The sequence below is a fragment of the Ammodytes marinus genome (genome assembly GCF_949987685.1).
Source record: "Ammodytes marinus genome assembly, contig: scaffold_153, whole genome shotgun sequence".
NCBI classification, from domain to species: Eukaryota; Metazoa; Chordata; class Actinopteri; order Uranoscopiformes; family Ammodytidae; genus Ammodytes; species Ammodytes marinus.
In genome coordinates this window covers 1-20,891 of record NW_027648231.1, presented here as the reverse complement: position 1 = coordinate 20,891, position 20,891 = coordinate 1, and the positions used below count along the sequence as shown (strand labels likewise).

At 41.2% G+C, this 20,891-nt stretch overlaps 1 long non-coding RNA gene across 1 annotated transcript; it reads left to right on the top strand.

The window, feature by feature from the left end:
• Positions 1 to 18,884: 18,884 nt before the first annotated feature.
• LOC307270880 lies at positions 18,885 to 19,551 on the top strand. The gene is made up of 3 exons (XR_013845569.1): positions 18,885 to 18,947; positions 19,076 to 19,222; positions 19,351 to 19,551. It is a non-coding gene; the product is annotated as an uncharacterized lncRNA (long non-coding RNA).
• The last annotated feature ends 1,340 nt before the right edge of the window (positions 19,552 to 20,891 follow it).

Below are 20,891 nucleotides of genomic sequence, written 5' to 3'. Positions count from 1 at the left end.
GCAAAATCTTGACTAAAACAACCAGATTTTATGCAAGTACACTTGGCAAATTGCACTTAGCACACATCCTACTGCAGGGGTAGGGGAGAACGGGGTACTATGTCACACGGGTTGGTTTTCACAATCGTTATATCTCGGAACCAGAAGGCGCTGTCTGTGAAATTTTGGTATGTAAATATCCAGAATTGGGATCATAGTCTTCCTTGGAGTTATTCTGCTGAATTTGAGGTGAGAGGACTGTTTGTGTTTTGTCAAATTGAAAATATTTAGCTCCTCAGTATTTTTCTTCTAGGCTTTGAAGAAGGCTTGTTACCCATAAAAAGTGTAAAGGGTAAAATATAGTTTAGAGTGTGGTTAGCAAGCTAATTAGTTGTCAGATGGTTGTTGGCCTTGATGCTAGCAAGAAATTCAAGTTGGGGTTGGTCGTCACATTTTTTGGGGGGTTGGTTGTCACATGTTATCCAAAGGCTGCAGCCAGAAAAGGAACCCAATAACGAAAAAAATTGTCACGCTGTATCCTCACTATATATCCTTCTCTGTATCCCCAGAGAAGGAAAGAATAGAGCAGGAAAAGGCAGCTAGCATGCAAAAGAAAAAAGGGCAAAAAAATCAAAACAACCCAGTGCATCCCAAACTAGACCAGCTGCCAAGGCTATAGTAAGTTATGTAGGCCTATTTGTCAACTTGACAATGCAATTAAACTTTCAAATTTAGTTCTACTTTCTTTACTTATTTTTAAGATTATTCCCATTAAGATAACATTGTGACAAACAATCCCATAGTGTTTGACAACCGACCCCTTGATGGGGTTGGTTGTCACAATGTGTAAGGGTGTCTTTGATGATTAATTTCTTACAATAAGATAGAAAAAGTTAGGGGTACACATTTCAAGCCAACACCTTAAGCTTCAATTTAATGTAGGAATGACTATTGAAAGATCTTTTAGGTGATGAGGAATTCTCACTAGAGAAAAAAGTGTGTCTACTTACCCCGTCCTCCCCTACTGAGGCTATGCCCCCTACATGCTCTGTGCATTCCTCCATCACATGGGGGGCATTTGACTTTATTTATTGAATGGTTGGGTTCAGACAGATGAATAATATTTAACTCAACATTCATCTTTTTCTTGTTAAGTAAAATTATTCATTGTTCATAAAATAATCAAAACTTGATAAAGTTCTTCTTACAAATGTAATGTTTTTTAATTTTATTATTTTGCATGCATGTATGCCTATGACCAAACATAGTGTTTAAATGTTTAGATTTATGTTTGGATGTGAAAAAATAATAATTTAAATTACCGACATTTAGTTCATTCCTATAATTTCCAATTTTGAATATTCCCAAAATTCCCGAGCGAAAGTTCCCGTGGAAAGTTTCCGGAAAGTTTCCGGTAATTTACCGGAAACTTTCCACCCCTTTGCAACCCTAGTCGAGGCCAAAGCAGTCTCAAACTCACACAACATATCCGCGGCCATCTCTGATCACGGCTTCGACGTCGCATGCACGTCACTGTCGTCATCCGGTTACGTCCTCCCGAGAGCACCATACAAAGGGCTCTGGCGCGCCCATATTAGATAGAACCAATTGAAACCACTAGCCAGATTTCTGGTTTTCTTATAAAGCTTCAATGGAGAGTGTCCAGACCAACACGCGCAGCAAATTTAATTTGCCAGCGCCTAGTGGCAGGTCTGGGAATGCCAGGCTACCAGATTGATGCATTTTACTTTAAAAAGGTTAAAAAAAAAAATCCGGGGGGGCATGCCCCCGGACCACCCAACAAGGTACAGGGTCCCTCCAACAGTATCCCAAAATCCTGTGGGAAACACTGACTTCCTTAATATGTTTTTGCCATTAATTGTTTGTATCTGTGTGGAAAAGTCAGTGTACCGGACTGGATAAGGGACGAGTGGGGGGCCCTTTAAGAGTCTGTGCCCAGGGGCCCATTATCTCATAATCCGTCTATGCCTAGTCCTAGTTCATTAAGTGTGTCAGAGGGGCCACGCAGAGGAAGCTTTCTCTCTGACAGGAAGTTGATGATTGCCACTAACCTGGATAAAATTCTAGAGACCAATATGACTTTGCTTTCAATTAAATGTGTTGTTTTATTTTTTAAATACACAGTGAATTACAAAATAGCCTGTGTCCACAGAGTCTAGGCCTATTTGAAATAAAATCTTCAAATATATTTAAAAAAAAGAGGTTATAACCCTGCCTTCTTTAAGCATGGATAGTAGTGACTAAGTGTGCAGGGGAGAGAGAAATATACACAGATAGAGGGAGGAAGAAATAGCTTTATTTTGCTTTTTTACTTAAATTGATCATTGATGGCTTTAGACTGACTCCTGCTGTCGCAAGCCTATCAGCTGTTGTTCTGAACAGCTGTTACACACGGAGGTGAAAACGACATTGAAACAACTATCGCCTGGCTGGGCTGACTTAAAGTCGAGCAGCCAAATATAGCCTAAACTAATAGGCCTAAATATTGTTACAAAAATACAGGCAATGTGTTGTGTGATTTTTGTCAGTAGCCTACAGTAGACCTAGAGGCTGACCCCGATCGCCACTAACTGTTCTGTAATACACGATCGCCGATCACGTGAACACACAGGCGTCTTTTTTTTTAGCATATATGCATCCAATCCGCGGTTCACGTGGGTCCCAAACCGTGAGGGTTGGTCCGAATGGACCACGGATCAACCGTGATCCGTTGCACCATTAATTATCTCCATCAGTTTGTTGACACACATTCACGTCATTAGCATAGCTGCTGGCTGAGCCAGAGCCACCTGGATTGACAGTAGGAGCTGGAACGTTACCGGTTAATGATGTAGACAGCTGTTCTTCCGTCTAAGGTCCCGCTGCCACCGCGCCGGGTGCTGTAAAAAAGCTTAATAGCTTCGGCAGCTTTGATATTAAGTCCTGACTTTGGTCCTTCTTCTGTTTGTTTTGTGACCCGCTCTCGTATGTTCGCTTCATTTTGGTATAGGTAGGTTAGGTTTATCTCGTCTCTCTCTTCTCCCGCTATTTACTTTTTTGGATGTACGCGTGAACGTGCAGCGTCATGAGCGTAATGTGTAATGGAATAGTCCATGTAGTGCAGACTGAAGGGGGGTGCACGGTTGGCAGAAAGGCCGTCAAAACGCGAGTAATTAGACATCCCGATGATACTATTGTGAAGAGATTTTTTATAAAAAACAATAGATATGGGGCAAAATATAAAGAGGGCATTTTGGGGGCCCCAAAGGGGCCGGGGCTCCAGGCAATTGCCTGGTTTGCCTCAATGGACGGCCCGCCCCTGGTTTTACACCAATAGCTAGTTGGCTAACATTAGCTACAGTACTAGTACAGATTTGCTTGTTCCTAAATAGTGCATTTGATCTTAGCTGTTGGCTGCATAGATATATATAGAACACTAGATACGCCACGACCCTCTCAGCCGCGGCACACGGAGCCGCCATCTTGAGTGGGGCGTCAGTCGTACTCTCAGACCGTCAGACAGCCATAGATGTATGTGTTCACAGCTCTCATTTCTCAAAAAAGAAAACAAAGTCAGTTCATTGTGCTGCTATCGGGTGAGTACACCGTCGTCCAGTACACTCCAGACGAGAGGGAATCACTCTCCACAGGTGAGATACATTTTTTAAGTAAATGTTTTAGTCATTATTAGCTAGCTTACATTGTGGAGAACTACGGTGAAATGTAATTGTTCGCGCTAGTAACACTGCATCGCTGGTTAAACGTCTGCTTACTTTAATATTCAAACAATTCAATTTCCCCTGTAACTTAAGTTTGGTAACCTTTATTCAAATTAAACTATGTAGGGTGTGACTGTTTACAAACATGTCTAACGGTTACACGACTGCAATGTTTTCGTGTAGGCCTAGGCTACACGTTTAACGGGGGCGATGTTTTTTCTTCTGACAGACAGACAGACTGATAGACAATGTTAGGCTTTATTTTATAATTTTACTTTTTGACTTCAAAGTGATCATCTGACTTTAGACTGACTCCCGCTGTCACGGCGACAGATGTAGCCGCTTGTGTCAAACGGCTACTTACGTAAACAAGGGAGAAACATAGTGAAACTGAAGTTGGAGCAGTTAAATAGAAATGAATATCCTAAATATTGTTATCAAACTCAATTAATGCTCACGTCGCTCCTCTCTCAAGATTGATCCCTTACCCTAACACAAGACCACATTTTTTAAATTTTCTAGAAATGTGGAAACCATGGATAGTAGCCTAAATAATAGTTGGAAACAAACGGGCTGACCCCCTCTGAAACTATTTTTGCCAAGGAGGTCATTACAATGTGAAATTAATTGCTCCCCCTTAACCTTAGCTTGAGTTTAAATGTAAATTGGTTTTGGTAAATGCCATCACCTAAATGGTAACTTCTCTCGTCTCTTTTCTTATTCCTTAAAGGCCTACTTCACCGGTTTGAATATGAAGGTGTATTGAATTCTGAGATCCTATGTAGTATAAATGTGCTAAAAAAATTAAAATCGGTTCATCCTAGCCTGAGAAAAGGCAGAAAGAGTGTTTTTTTTAACCCTATATTTCTCTTTCTCGTGACATCACAGAAAGAGAAATATAGGGTTAAAAAATAACTTACTTTGTAAATATTACTGTGATGTCTTTTACTGTGACATCACAGTAATATTTACAAAGTACATTTTTTTTCACTAGTCTAAGTTTGTGTACGTAGGGCGTTCCAATTCAGATCGGGCGAAAATAAGTGTACTGAAAACGGTCAAATCGCGAAGTGTGTGGCGATGTACACTTTTCGTACTCAACGGCAGCCATCTTAGCTACGTAGCGGAAGAGGCCTGAGCCAGGCTGAGCCAAAGTCGGCGCATTTTCCACATAGCCTGCATTAATAGTCAATTTTTGAGTTTTTATAGCTGCTAGGCGTAAAGAGTTCACCGTTCAAAGCGGGATGTTTATTGCGGGGGAGGAGCCGCAAATTTAAATATTGCCCCTGTGTGGTAAAATGTTTAATTGCGCACTGCATTAGTTTAATCGATGAAAAATGTACGTAATCAACAAAATTCTTAACGATCAATTAGTCGATCGTCGATTGATCATGCCCATCCCTAGTTAGGACCGTTCCACATCATATTTAATAATGTTATTTAGTGTACTATGATGTTTAAATGTCTGTTCTAATGAATATTTAGATAATTCTTTTAACAGATCATTTTCTCACATCCTTTAGTATTGACGCATCCAAAGAAGATGGATCGCTGGGAAGATTAGTCAATGACAACAACAAATCTCCAAATTGCACCATTAAACAAATCGCAGTAAACAACAGGCCCCACTTATGCCTATTTGCTGTGAAGAAAATAGAAATAGGAACGGAAATTGATTACAGCTATGGAGATTCGAAGTGGCCGTGGCGTAATAAGGTAAGTTGGTTGTATTAAGCATCTTGATTTTGATATATTTTGCAAAAAAAATGCGAATAACTTGGAACAAGAACAAGTTGTCACATGCATGTTCAAAAAGAGATGTTACCATACAGATAATACTAAGCTTTATTTTTAACTATTTTCTTCTAGTGATTACACGTGGAGTGATTGCCTTGTGCAATCTAACCTCTGATTGTTCAAATCAATTAAACTCAAGTTTCTAGAGATGCAATATAAAGCTTCCTGAGCATCTGCAAGTTTAACAAGGGTATTTTGAAAATAATCTACTGGCATGAGCTGAATACATTGTGTTTTGATCTCATATTCCAGGTGCCAATCAGTCAGTCTCCTGCAGTGGAAGCAGAGTCAAAGAAAATCCCTGCTGCAGAAGACACTTCACCTAACAAGTCCGATTTTGCGGATAATGTTGGGACACAGGTAATAGCGAAGTGATGACACTGCTTCTTGAAACTGTGACATTCCTTGGGGGATTTTCAATCATCATGTTTGTTCACGAACTGCCACATGCAGTCCTAAACTCGGATTGTTCAGTAAATTAGCAATTCAGGAGGATGTTGACATCTCATTTTACAAAAGTATTCCAGTCAGAAATACTAAGCGGGATATAGTGCAGAAGCAGTGTAACATCGCACTGTCGTACATTTCTTGTTTTGTCCTTGTGGGGCCCCTGAAACTGAAATCAGTCTTTCAAGTTCCCTGTCAGGAGGCCAGTGTTACACTCTTTTCTAGTCTTGCCTTATGGGGCCCTCCCGTTTTTATCTACATGAAATTGATTTAACTTCATTAAGAAAACACCTTTCAATATCTAAACTCACATTTCTGGAGATGCAATTTGAAGCTTCCTGAGCAGGTGCAAGTCTAACAAGGGTATTTTGAAAAGAATCTACTTCTATGAGCTGAAATATCTTTTTTCAAAGTTCCCTTTCAGGAAGCCAGTGTTACACACTCTTTTCTAGTCTTGCCTTATGGGGCCCTCCCGTTTTTATCTAGGTGAATTTGATTTTGGGGACTAAAACTAAAATGGCCGACATGACAACTCATGCTGCACACTTCTCTCTGGAATAAGTTGTTTTTAATGGAATTGACTGCTTTTTATCCTTGTAAAAGGTTCAGTTTTCTGCTTTTATTGATATCTCCTCACAAGCTTTTAGAAAATTTACTTTTATGAGTATTTTTATGAGTCTATGGATGCTACTTCTGCTCTAAGCTGGGCTAATCAGGCCTGGGCCTGCTGCTAGCTTCTATCCACCTGGCTGCTGCTAGCTCTATCCACCTGCCTGGCCGCTGAATCGGGTACTCCTATTCAATCTTCATCACCTCCAGGGGATGGAGGATCCAGGGGTGAGTTAGTATGTTAAGTTTAAGTTTATTTAAAGGGACATTGCATATTAATAGACATTTACATGTAAATATACAGGATTGTAGCAAGTGCTAATTTGCATCCTTTGTCCCTTGATTGGTCGACACCAATCACATGAAACAAACATATGCGTGTACTCATAAATAAAAACAGACAATCAGACAACAGACAAAAAAAAAAAAAAAAAAAATGCAACCGACAGAACAAGTGAGTAAAAACAATTATTCAAATAATGTTAAAAAATAAAATAAAATTAAATTAAAATCTATGATAGATTGTGTGAACAGTTTTGAGATTCCAGCAGCCATACTTTAAGACATTTTTTAAAAGAGCCAAGAGTGGGAAGCTCACGTAGAGCAGCGGGTAGTGTGTTCCAGGTATGAGTTGCACGGTATGAAAATACAGCCTGTCCATAGGCACTTTTTCTAAAAGGAACAATACAGTCACCTCGAGAAGTTGCCCTGGTGGATCTACTTTCATTTTTTTGTATAAACATTTGCAATGGTGCTGGGGCGAGTCTGTTGAGAATTTTAAAAACCAGGGTGCAGTCTGCATACTTGATCATGTTTTGCCAACTCAGTAAATCGTGCTTCTTTAAGATATTGCAGTGGTGATAGGTTTTCGGTTTTTTATCTAAAATCTTAATGGCTTGTTTGTATACTGTTTCCACAGATGTTAACGTGGTCTTGCATGCCAATGCCCAGCTTGTCATGCAGTATGTCATATGAGGTATAATCATTGAATTAAAATATAGTTTTGCTGAATCAAATGGCATATTTTCTCTAATGTATCTGAAGTTGGATAAATTAAATTTCATTCTATTTACTGTTTTTTTTACTTGTTGCTTAAAATTTAATTGTGAATCGATAACAACACCTAAATACTTGAATTCCTGGACCACTGTAAGTTTTTGGCCCTGCATTGATACCATGGAATCTGTATTTTTGTCACAGGCCTTCTTTGAGAAAAACATGCAGACTGTTTTAGTTAGGTTAAGAACCAGTTGGGAGCGCTCTAGATATTCTGAAACACAGTCCATTGCAGCTGTCAGTTTGTGAGCGGCTTGCTCTGTATTTTTTGCATGAACATCTGTGTTTCCCATCAGTTTCTTTATACTAGTCCAGATTTCTTTGGTATTACCCTTTGCGTTACTTATTATGTTAATGAAGAAGCCTGCTTTTGCGTTTCTAATTTCTTTTGTTACTCTATTTCTAAGTGATGTAAAGATCTGCCGATCATGTGTTGTTTTAGTTTTGGATGCAGTCTTAAGTGCAAAATCACGCTGTTTCATTAATATCCAGATGGTGCTATTCAGCCAGGGCAAGTGTTTTTTGTGTGATTTTACATGTACCTTTTTTTGGAATTGACCTATTGTTTCTTGAATGGTTGTCATGAAGGTTTGGGAGTTTTCAGTTACTTTTTCATGACACAAATAATTTGACCAATTTATTTTAGCTAAGACTGCTTCCAAATTACTCATCTCACTCTTTGGTACCTTTAATTGTTCCGGGGCTTTATTAGAGGGGAGGCCAAACCTTTTTTTTGTCAATTTTCTTGAAAAAAGAATACAATTATGGTCGGACAGCCCTGTGATCATATTATATGTTTTCCCAATCCGTTCACATTTGTTGCTAAAAATCAGGTCAATGCATGTCTCTGTAGTGTTGCTTATTCTAGTAGGCCCTTTGATTAGCTGAGTAAGGTCATGACGACTTGTTAATGATTTCAGCTTTTTACAATTTGACTTGTCCAACCAATTTACATTAAAATCCCCAAATAGAATGATCTCCTTCTTCCAATTACACTCTTTGAGAACAGCTTGTAGTTCATCATAAAAATTGTTAGAGGCAGATGGGGGCCTATAGATTCCAATCAGCGTAATTTCCATGTGTGGTGATAGTATTACATCGAGACCAATACATTCCAGATTATTGGCGGATGACCATTCTATTTGTTTACATGTGAGACTTTCTTTGACGTAAAACATCACACCCCCTCCCCTACCCACAAGCCTATCTTTTCTGAAAATGTTGTATCCCGGTACAGTTAAACCTGCCATAGCACTATTTGCATGCAACCATGATTCTGTTATGCAAAGAAAGTCTAGGTTTGAGTCATTCAGTAAATGTTGAATTTGGTCGCATTTAGGCATAATGCTTCGAATATTTATATGTCCACCAAGCAGACCCTTCGGTTTTGCTTTTGGATCCCAGAGTACACGAGAGTGATTTAGTGTCTGGAAGAGTTTATACTTGCGATGCTTCATAAAAGCTCTGTTTCGAACTGTAGTCATTGCAGTGTCTCTGATCCCCGGCCGCTGGGTTGTGTAGACCTTTTGCCGTGGTTGTTGCCCGGCTGGCTGTGGTTGAAGCCCGGTTGGCTGTGGTTGTTGCCCGGCTGGCTGTGGTTGAAGCCCGGCTGGCTGTGGTTGAAGCCCGGCTGGCTGTGGTTGAAGCCCGGTTGGCTGTGGTTGAAGCCCGGCTGGCCGTGGTTGAAGCCCGGCTGGCTGTGGTTGAAGCCCGGCTGGCCGTGGTTGAAGCCCAGTTGGCTGTGGTTGAAGCCCGGCTGGCCGTGGTTGAAGCCCAGTTGGCCGTGGTTGAAGCCCAGTTGGCCGTGGTTGAAGCCCGGCTGGCCGTGGTTGAAGCCCGGCTGGCTGTGGTTGAAGCCCGGCTGGCCGTGGTTGAAGCCTGGCTGGCCGTGGTTGAAGCCCAGTTAGCTGTGGTTGAAGCCCGGCTGGCAGTGGATGTAGCCCAGCTAGCTGAGGATGTAGCCTGGCTGGCAGTGGATGTAGCCCGGCCGACAGTGGATGTAGCCCAGCTAGCTGAGGATGTAGCCCGGTGGGCTGCGGCTGTAGCCTGGCTGGTAGTGCTTGTAGCCCAGTTAACTGAGGATGAAGCCTGGCTAGCTGTAATTGTAACCCTGCTAGGTGTGGTTGTTGCCCAGTTAAATGAAGGCCTGTTAGCCATGATTGTATCCCAATTAGCTGTAGTTGTGGCCCACTTAACAGTGGCCCTGTTAGCTGTGGTGGTTTAGCATCCAGGTAATAAGAGTTCATTAAAGGTCCAGGATTCATTTCAATATCGCCAGCCAGGAGCATTATCATCAGAAAATGTGCAATTTCCAGGAAAGGTTTAAGTTGGTCTGACTGTTCATCTTTACCTGAGGGTAGCCTTGCACGTCCATTGTCCAGTAGTTTTGTGTAGAGCAGGTGTTGACTCTGCTGGGTAGAGGACTTGTTCACTGTTTTTATCTATTTGTTGTGTGAATGTTAAGCACAAGAGTAGATAAGAACATACTAAAGCAATAAAGAGACATGTAGATGGCAAAAGCCGATATCTTTTTAGGTTTTTAGTTGTTTTTTTTGGCATACACACAGAGCCTGCCAACCTGTGTGACTGCACGGCGGCCATCTTGAGTCTTAAAGAACTGAGCGATTCACCACATGTTAACCTGCTAACACCGCTGCTGAGCTGCCTTCACTGCTGTATGCCAGGCTGCCAATGCCTTGCTGCTATCCTGCTAACACTGCTGCTGGTTTGCTAATGCTGCTATAGCTAACCTGCTAGCATCGCCTCTGGGCTGCCTTTTGCTGCTGTTTGCTGTCCTGCAAATTAACTCTGCTGCCTGTCAGCCTGCTAGCTCCACTGCCTGGCTGCTATTCACCTCTGCTGGTTTTTGTTGCTAACAGGAAATCCATTTTCCTGGTCTGATTGCTGCACATTTTAGGATTTAACATTGTCGCTTGCTGAAACGCACACCTCTTCCCCTTTGTCCCTGCCATGGCTGAAGCACACCTGTTCTACTCTATTGTTGTGCTTTTCATCATAATCTCACCATCCCACTGTTCATTCAAGCACAAATCCTGCAATCCTTTACATATAACATTACCCACCCCAGTAACAGCAAGTGACTCTGCACTCGAAAGAGACTCAAATTGGTTGCTAACCAGACTACTTGGTCTTCCTTCTAATGAAACCAGGTATTTTATCTTACCTCTTATTGCATGTCATGTAATGAGACTGCTCCAAAGAATGACTTTGCTGCCTTCTGTCAATAATGTACACTCAAAAAAGAACCACTATGGCTCTCTGTCACCCTTTTGTCGGGCTCTGATTATTCTGCTTTTAATTCTGTCTGGTAATATTCATGTTCACCCTGGTCCTGTAGTTACTATTAATCCTATGCCTGTCAATGATCCATGCTCTAATGTAAACTCCTGTTCGAAAGACCTGAGTTTCACTGACTTCTGTTCACGTAAAGCTCTGGGTCTTCCTCATTTGGCATTTAATGATTTCTGTGATCGCACATGTTTGGGTTTCTTGCACATTAACATTCGCAGCCTGTTACCTAAACTTGACCTGTTGAAATCCTGGGTTCACACTGTTACACCTGATGTTCTTGCTATTTCTGAATCATGGCTTAAAAAAAGCATTGCCAATCCTGACATTTTCATCCCGGGTTATAATGTATTTCGGCAGGACAGAGCAACTAAAGGAGGTGGTGTTGCTCTGTATGTTAAAGATCATCTGCAATGTACTGTTGCTCTGTCAAAATCTGTTCCTAAGCTACTTGAACTGCTAGTGTTAAAGATCAAACTGTGCAACAATTTCTCTCTCTCTGTTGCTGTCTGCTACAGACCACCCTCTGCCCCACTTTGTTCTTTAACTATTCTCAGTGAACTTCTGGCCCCACACATCTCCTCCGAGTTCATTTTATTGGGGGACTTGAATTGGGACATGACTAACCCCCCAGATCGGGTTGTTCAGCAATTTGACGCCCTAAACCTCTACCAAATTATTTCAGAGCCCACCAGACTCAATCTAAAATCTCCTTCATCTGCTACGCTGATAGACGTTATACTAACGAACGCCCCCTTTAATTATAAATCTGGTGTTTTCAGTCAAGATCTGAGTGATCATTGTGCTATTGCCTGCACGCGCTCCGCCTCCTCAGCTAAGCGCCCACCTGTGATCGTCTCCAAACGTTCCTTGAAGAACTTTGACCTGGAAGCCTTTCTCCACGACACTGCTGCAGTGAGCTGGGACACAATTAATACTCTCCCTACTATGGAGGAGGCCTGGTCCTTTTTCAAATCAACTTTCAGTCAGATCATCAATAAACACGCTCCACTCTTAAAATTACGGATCAAGGATCGTTTCAGCCCCTGGTTTTCAAGTGATTTGGCTGCTTTAATTCGCCAGAAGAACACCTTATGGCAGAAAGCCCGTTCCTCCCAGTCTCCTGCTGATTGGCTTGCCTTTCGGCAATGCAGAAATAAAAGCACTCAGGCCGTCAGAAAAGCTAAAGTCACTCATTTTCTGGACAAATTTGCATCCTGCGGCTCTGACCCCAGGAAGTTTTGGAAAACGGTTAAGTCCATGGAAAACAAGCTCACTTCACCCCACCTTCCCGATGCAATGACCTTTGGTGACATTGTTGTTACTGACAAGTCTCATATGGCCTCACTTTTCAATCAGCATTTTGTTAACTCAGCTCATGTTTTCCCTACTAAGCCCTCCACTGCTGCTCCTTCACTTTCACCTTCACCTAGCTCTGGCACTTTCTCCTTCAGACCCATTACGACCGCGGAAGTCCTAGAGAATCTCACCAAACTGGACTCCAACAAGTCAGCTGGCTCTGACGGGCTCGCGCCTATGTTTTTAAAAGCTGCTGCTCCTGTCATTGCTGTCCCCATCACACGGCTTTTCAACATGTCTCTGGAACTGTCCATCTTCCCTGTAGACTGGAAATCCGCACTTGTCTTCCCTCTCTTCAAAGGAGGTTCCAGCTCTGATCCCAACTGTTATAGGCCTATTTCCATCCTGCCGTGCCTGGCTAAGGTCTTAGAGAAACTGGTACATAAACAGCTTAGCCACTTCTTAACCTCCAACAACATCCTGTCCAACTTGCAGTCTGGGTTCCGGCCAGGCCATGGGTGCATCACAGCCACGCTGAAGGTCCTCGATGATATTGTTTCCTCTCTGGACTCCAAGCAGACCTGCATCGCTGCCTTCATTGACCTCTCTAAGGCCTTTGACTCCGTCATCCATCCCATCCTCCTACAGAGGCTTTCCAGCATCGGTCTTTCACCACACTCCTGCAATTGGTTTGCCAGCTACTTAATCCACCGAGTCCAGCAAGTTAAATCGGATAACTTCCAATCAGCCCCTCTCACCATCACCAAAGGGGTGCCACAGGGTTCGATTTTAGGCCCAACACTATTCTCCATCTACATTAACAATATAACCAGGAATGCAGGCAACTCCAAGATCCACCTATATGCTGATGACACCATCATATACTCAGAGGGCCCTTCTCTCCCCTCTGTGGCGGCCACACTACAACACAGTCTCACTTCTGTAGAACAGCATTTCCATAGCCTTCATCTTCTCCTCAACACCAAAAAAACCAAATGCATTATCTTTGACCGGAAACACGCTCCCACCTCTGTCCCAAAAATCCTCTGTGCCGACGGCTCTGAACTAGAATTTGTTTCTTGTTACAAATACCTTGGCCTCTGGCTGGATTCATCCCTCTCATTCACCACCCACATCAAGCACCTACAATCAAAAGTCAAAGCTCGTCTGAGCTTCCTTTACCGCAATAAGGCCTCCTTCACTCATGCAGCCAAACACACACTCGTCAAAATGACCATCCTGCCCATTTTTGATTACTGTGACACCATCTACAGAACTGCATCTCACTCCACTCTCAGCAAATTGGACCCACTCCACCATTCTGCCATCGGCTTTGCTACAGGGGCTCCATTCACCACTCACCACTGTGACCTCTACAACCTGGTAGACTGGACTTCCCTTCACACCAGACGGCTCCATCACTGGTTTCTGCTCATCTACAAATCCATTCTCGGCATAACACCTCTCTACCTCTCTTCTCTTCTACACCTCTCCCACCCTGCCCGTAATCTAAGGTCCAGTGCTTTCATCAACCTCTCCATCCCCACAGTCCGCACTGTCTTTGGACGCAGTGCCTTCCGGTTCGCTGCAGCCTTTGACTGGTACACCCTTCAAAACACCCTTAAACTTTCTGTCTTCATCTCTCTCTCTGTCTTCAAACTAAATCTGCATAAAATCTTAGTTGACTCCTGCACCTGCTAGTAGCCCTTCTTGTCATACCCTATTGATTAACTGTTTATTTTATTGTATTGTATTATATTGAATTTTTTTAAAGTGTATTTTATATATTTTTGTAAAAGTGTAATATACTGTATATATAACCTTGTTTTCACTTTTAGCACTCCCCTCCCTCTTCCCCTTCAGGCTGCACTTGAAAATAAGAATTATGTTCTTAATTTGCTTGCCTGGGTAAATAAAGATTAAATAAATAAATAAATAAAAATTTTACTTCATTAAGAAAACACTTGTCAATATCTAAACTCAAGTTTCTAGATATGCAATTTGAAGCTTCCTGAGCAGGTGCAAGATTGACAAGGGTATTTTGAAAATATCCACTGCATCCTCTTGTATTTGTCCTGAGATGTGCTGATACCTCTACATGGGATCATGTCATGTGCTTGGTTTTAGGTTCTGTGCGGTTCAGCAACCGTTTTCACATAAATTAACCATAAAACGATCAAAATAAAGTGCTTTATATCGGTTTCCTCTGAATACATTGTGTTTTGATCTCATATTCCAGGTGCCGATCAGTCCGTTTCCTGCAGTGGAAGTAGAGACCAAGAAGCTCCCTGCTGCAGAAGACACTTCACCTACCGAGTCCGATTTTGCGGATAATGTTGGGACACAGGTAATAGCGAAGTGATGACACTGCTTCCTGAAACTGTGTTACATTCCGGATTTTCAAAGTCATCATGTTTGTTCACAAACTACCCCATGCAGTCGTAAACTCAGATTGTTAAGTAAATTAGCAATTCAGGAGGATTTTGACTTCTCATTTTACAAAAGTATTCCAGTCAGAAATACTAAGCGGGATATAGTGCAGGAGCAGTGTAACATCGCACTGTCGTGCATTTCTTGTTATGTCCTTGTGGGGCCCCTGAAACTGAAATCAGTCTTTCAAGTTCCCTGTCAGGAGGCCAGTGTTACACACTCTTTTCTAGTCTTGCCTTATGGGGCCCTCCCGTTTTTATCTAGGTGAATTTGATTTTACTTCATTAAGAAAACACTTGTCAATATCTAAACTCAAGTTTCTAGATATGCAATTTGAAGCTTCCTGAGCAGGTGCAAGTCTAACAAGGGTATTTTGAAAAGAATCTACTTCTATGAGCTGAAATATCTTTTTTCAAAGTTCCCTTTCAGGAAGCCAGTGTTACACACTCTTTTCTAGTCTTGCCTTATGGGGCCCTCCCGTTTTTATCTAGGTGAATTTGATTTTACTTCATTAAGAAAACACTTGTCAATATCTAAACTCAAGTTTCTAGATATGCAATTTGAAGCTTCCTGAGCAGGTGCAAGATTGACAAGGGTATTTTGAAAATATCCACTGCATCCTCTTGTATTTGTCCTGAGCTGTGCTGATACCTCTACATGGGATCATGTCATGTGCTTGGTTTAGGTTCTGTGCTGTTCAGCAACCGTTTTCACATAAATTAACGTGTTTACCATAAAACGATCAAAATAAAGTGCTTTATATCGGTTTCCTCTGAATACATTGTGTTTTGATCTCATATTCCAGGTGCCGATCAGTCCGTTTCCTGCAGTGGAAGTAGAGACCAAGAAGCTCCCTGCTGCAGAAGACACTTCACCTACCGAGTCCGATTTTGCGGATAATGTTGGGACACAGGTAATAGCGAAGTGATGACACTGCTTCCTGAAACTGTGTTACATTCCGGATTTTCAAAGTCATCATGTTTGTTCACGAACTACCCCATGCAGTCCTAAACTCAGATTGTTAAGTAAATTAGCAATTCAGCAGGATTTTGACTTCTCATTTTACAAAAGTATTCCAGTCAGAAATACTAAGCGGGATATAGTGCAGGAGCAGTGTAACATCGCACTGTCGTACATTTCTTGTTTTGTCCTTGTGGGGCCCCTGAAACTGAAATCAGTCTTTCAAGTTCCCTGTCAGGAGGCCAGTGTTACACACTCTTTTCTAGTCTTGCCTTATGGGGCCCTCCCGTTTTTATCTACATGAAATTGATTTAACTTCATTAAGAAAACACCTTTCAATATCTAAACTCACATTTCTGGAGATGCAATTTGAAGCTTCCTGAGCAGGTGCAAGTCTAATAAGGGTATTTTGAAAAGAATCTACTTCTATGAGATGAAATATCTTTTTTCAAAGTTCCCTTTCAGGAAGCCAGTGTTACACACTCTTTTCTAGTCTTGCCTTATGGGGCCCTCCCGTTTTTATCTAGGTGAATTTGATTTTACTTCATTAAGAAAACACTTGTCAATATCTAAACTCAAGTTTCTAGATATGCAATTTGAAGCTTCCTGAGCAGGTGCAAGATTGACAAGGGTATTTTGAAAATATCCACTGCATCCTCTTGTATTTGTCCTGAGATGTGCTGATACCTCTGCATGGGATCATGTCATGTGCTTGGTTTTAGGTTCTGTGCTGTTCAGCAACCGTTTTCACATAAATTAACGTGTTTACCATAAAACGATCAAAATAAAGTGCTTTATATCGGTTTCCTCTGAATACATTGTGTTTTGATCTCATATTCCAGGTGCCGATCAGTCCGTTTCCTGCAGTGGAAGTAGAGACCAAGAAGCTCCCTGCTGCAGAAGACACTTCACCTACCGAGTCCGATTTTGCGGATAATGTTGGGACACAGGTAATAGCGAAGTGATGACACTGCTTCCTGAAACTGTGTTACATTCCGGATTTTCAAAGTCATCATGTTTGTTCACGAACTACCCCATGCAGTCCTAAACTCAGATTGTTAAGTAAATTAGCAATTCAGCAGGATTTTGACTTCTCATTTTACAAAAGTATTCCAGTCAGAAATACTAAGCGGGATATAGTGCAGGAGCAGTGTAACATCGCACTGTCGTACATTTCTTGTTTTGTCCTTGTGGGGCCCTTGAAACTGAAATCAGTCTTTCAAGTTCCCTGTCAGGAGGCCAGTGTTACACACTCTTTTCTAGTCTTGCCTTATGGGGCCCTCCCGTTTTTATCTACATGAAATTGATTTAACTTCATTAAGAAAACACCTTTCAATATCTAAACTCACATTTCTGGAGATGCAATTTGAAGCTTCCTGAGCAGGTGCAAGTCTAACAAGGGTATTTTGAAAAGAATCTACTTCTATGAGCTGAAATATCTTTTTTCAAAGTTCCCTTTCAGGAAGCCAGTGTTACACACTCTTTTCTAGTCTTGCCTTATGGGGCCCTCCCGTTTTTATCTAGGTGAATTTGATTTTACTTCATTAAGAAAACACTTGTCAATATCTAAACTCAAGTTTCTAGATATGCAATTTGAAGCTTCCTGAGCAGGTGCAAGATTGACAAGGGTATTTTGAAAATATCCACTGCATCCTCTTGTATTTGTCCTGAGATGTGCTGATACCTCTGCATGGGATCATGTCATGTGCTTGGTTTTAGGTTCTGTGCTGTTCAGCAACCGTTTTCACATAAATTAACGTGTTTACCATAAAACGATCAAAATAAAGTGCTTTATATCGGTTTCCTCTGAATACATTGTGTTTTGATCTCATATTCCAGGTGCCGATCAGTCCGTTTCCTGCAGTGCAAGTAGAGACCAAGAAGCTCCCTGCTGCAGAAGACACTTCACCTACCGAGTCCGATTTTGCGGATAATGTTGGGACACAGGTAATAGCGAAGTGATGACACTGCTTCCTGAAACTGTGTTACATTCCGGATTTTCAAAGTCATCATGTTTGTTCACAAACTACCCCATGCAGTCCTAAACTCAGATTGTTAAGTAAATTAGCAATTCAGGAGGATGTTGACATCTCATTTTACAAAAGTATTCCAGTCAGAAATACTAAGCGGGATATAGTGCAGGAGCAGTGTAACATCGCACTGTTGTACATTTCTTGTTTTGTCCTTGTGGGGCCCCTGAAACTGAAATCAGTCTTTCAAGTTCCCTGTCAGGAGGCCAGTGTTACACACTCTTTTCTAGTCTTGCCTTATGGGGCCCTCCCGTTTTTATCTACATGAAATTGATTTAACTTCATTAAGAAAACACCTTTCAATATCTAAACTCACATTTCTGGAGATGCAATTTGAAGCTTCCTGAGCAGGTGCAAGTCTAACAAGGGTATTTTGAAAAGAATCTACTTCTATGAGCTGAAATATCTTTTTTCATAGTTCCCTTTCAGGAAGCCAGTGTTACACACTCTTTTCTAGTCTGGCCTTATGGGGCCCTCCCGTTTTTATCTAGGTGAATTTGATTTTACTTCATTAAGAAAACACTTGTCAATATCTAAACTCAAGTTTCTAGATATGCAATTTGAAGCTTCCTGAGCAGGTGCAAGATTGACAAGGGTATTTTGAAAATATCCACTGCATCCTCTTGTATTTGTCCTGAGATGTGCTGATGCCTCTACATGGGATCATGTCATGTGCTTGGTTTTAGGTTCTGTGCTGTTCAGCAACCGCTTTCACATAAATTAACGTGTTTACCATAAAACGATCAAAATAAAGTGCTTTATATCGGTTTCCTCTGAATACATTGTGTTTTGATCTCATATTCCAGGTGCCGATCAGTCCGTTTCCTGCAGTGGAATTAGAGACCAAGAAGCTCCCTGCTGCAGAAGACACTTCACCTACCGAGTCCGATTTTGCGGATAATGTTGGGACACAGGTAATAGCGAAGGGATGACACTGCTTCCTGAAACTGTGTTACATTCCGGATTTTCAAAGTCATCATGTTTGTTCACGAACTACCCCATGCAGTCGTAAACTCGGATTGTTCAGTAAATTAGCAATTCAGGAGGATGTTGACATCTCATTTTTCAAAAGTATTCCAGTCAGAAATACTAACCGGGGGTTAGTACAGGAGCAGTGTAATAACTAAAATTGATTTTACTTAATTGAGAAAAAGCCTGTCAAACTTCCTGAGCAGGTCAAATGTAACAAGGGTCAAGTCATGCTTGCTCACAAATTGATTATTTTCTGTATGTTCAGGTGTTTACTTCCCAAGTAACTTCCCTAGTGGATTATTCTGACAGTGATGATTCCATGGAAGTTGCTCCAGAAAAGGTAAGGAAAGTAAACATGAATTTACATAGATACTGTGAATGCCATTATATTTGTGTTTCACTTTTTATCTTTTCCAAACGATGTCAAGAAAAGTGGATAACAATACATTGACATACATTTATCACCAGCTGGATAGTGAATCAGATTCTTCAGGACCCCAGTACCATTCAGATTCAACTTTAGTTGATGAAACTGACGATCCTGATTCTCTAAAAGCTCATTCCAGTGAGCAATCATATTTCGTGCCAATGCTGAAAAGGACCAATAGTATTCTGGTAGGCATCTGAATCTCTGAATAACATAAGATAGTTGAAGTCACATTCTCCCTCACGTCTTTAACTTTTAATTTATTTAATTTAATTTAAAAAATTTGGATAACCTTGACAAAACTAATTTTTTGCAGATGAAGGATAGAGTACCAGATTTTTCCAATAGTCTCTACGATTCAACTGATGACAGCACAGAGTGCAATTCTCCCAAGAGTGAAATGGGGGCCAAAAGGCCAAGGAGAGACCGCTGCTGTCCTGTGAGTCCCTTTGTTCATAATCCTTGAAATGTCACATTACTGAATTCAACACCAGGTTTACTGCCTAGACCCTGCTTATAGACCATGTATTAGTTCTGTGCTATTAAATATTGAAAAGTGTCAGTTTTTTTTTTCACTTTTGTGTTCAACAACTTGTCAGTTGGTTTTGTTCAGGAGTTCAACCAAAAAAATGACACCATTACATCATTAATCATTACACCAGTACTCCAATAACAGCTAAGAGTTGCATGAGAAGATCAAGGAGACGATGTTTAGAGGTGCTGAGGAACACCCCCAGGCATAGTTTGATCGCCTTTTTTGTCTATTGTACAGTTTTTGTATGTCGAGGAGAATGCAGATTAACAGCAAGTTCTTCTGGTTCTCCTCAGTTTTTCACCAGCTCTGCTAGTCGCTGCAGCTTGTTATGTGTATCTGTCAGTAGTTGCTTAGCTTCATCTCTGAGGCTCTACACCTTTTTTTCTGTTCTGTTTGAAGGGAGTTGACTAGTAAAAAATAAACGTTATTCTTTGAGAATAAAATTGAAACAATGGAAATTACTAATGTCTTCTGCTAGTTTCTTTGAGCCTCGTGAAGATATAAAGACTAGAAATATGTGTGTACAAGTGGACCTCACAACGTTTTTGTGCTAGTAATATGTGTGTACAAGTGGACCTCACAACGTTTTTGTGCTAGTAATATGTGTGTACAAGTGGACCTCACAACGTTTTTGTGCTAGTAATATGTGTGTACAAGTGGACCTCACAACGTTTTTGTGCTAGTAATATGTGTGTACAAGTGGACCTCACAACGTTTTTGTGCTAGTAATATGTGTGTACAAGTGGACCTCACAACGTTTTTGTGCTAGTAATATGTGTGTACAAGTGGACCTCACAACGTTTTTGTGCTAGTAATATGTGTGTACAAGTGGACCTCACAACGTTTTTGTGCTAGTAATATGTGTGTACAAGTGGACCTCACAACGTTTTTGTGCTAGTAATATGTGTGTACAAGTGGACCTCACAACGTTTTTGTGCTAGTAATATGTGTGTGTACAATTGGACCTCACAAGGTCTTTACGCTAGAAACCGGACCCCATAATTGGGCAAAAAACTTTTTGGACAAAAGTTTGGAAATCTTTAAAGTTGAAGTGCTGGTAATTAAAAAGAATTTTTTTTTAGCTTCCCTGATTTTTTACAGAGCTGTAGGAGCACTGGAAAGGGTGGACCCCACAATGGGGGGAATAATGGGTGGACCCCACAATTGGGAAAGACAAGAATGTGTGTGTGTGTGTGTGTGTGTGTGTGTGTGTAAACTTGTTATGTATTCTCATTGTATATTGTGTATCTGTACAAACTCGACGTCATTGTAAAAGAGGTTCACCCCTCAATTGATCTTTCGAGGTTAAATAAAGGAAATGA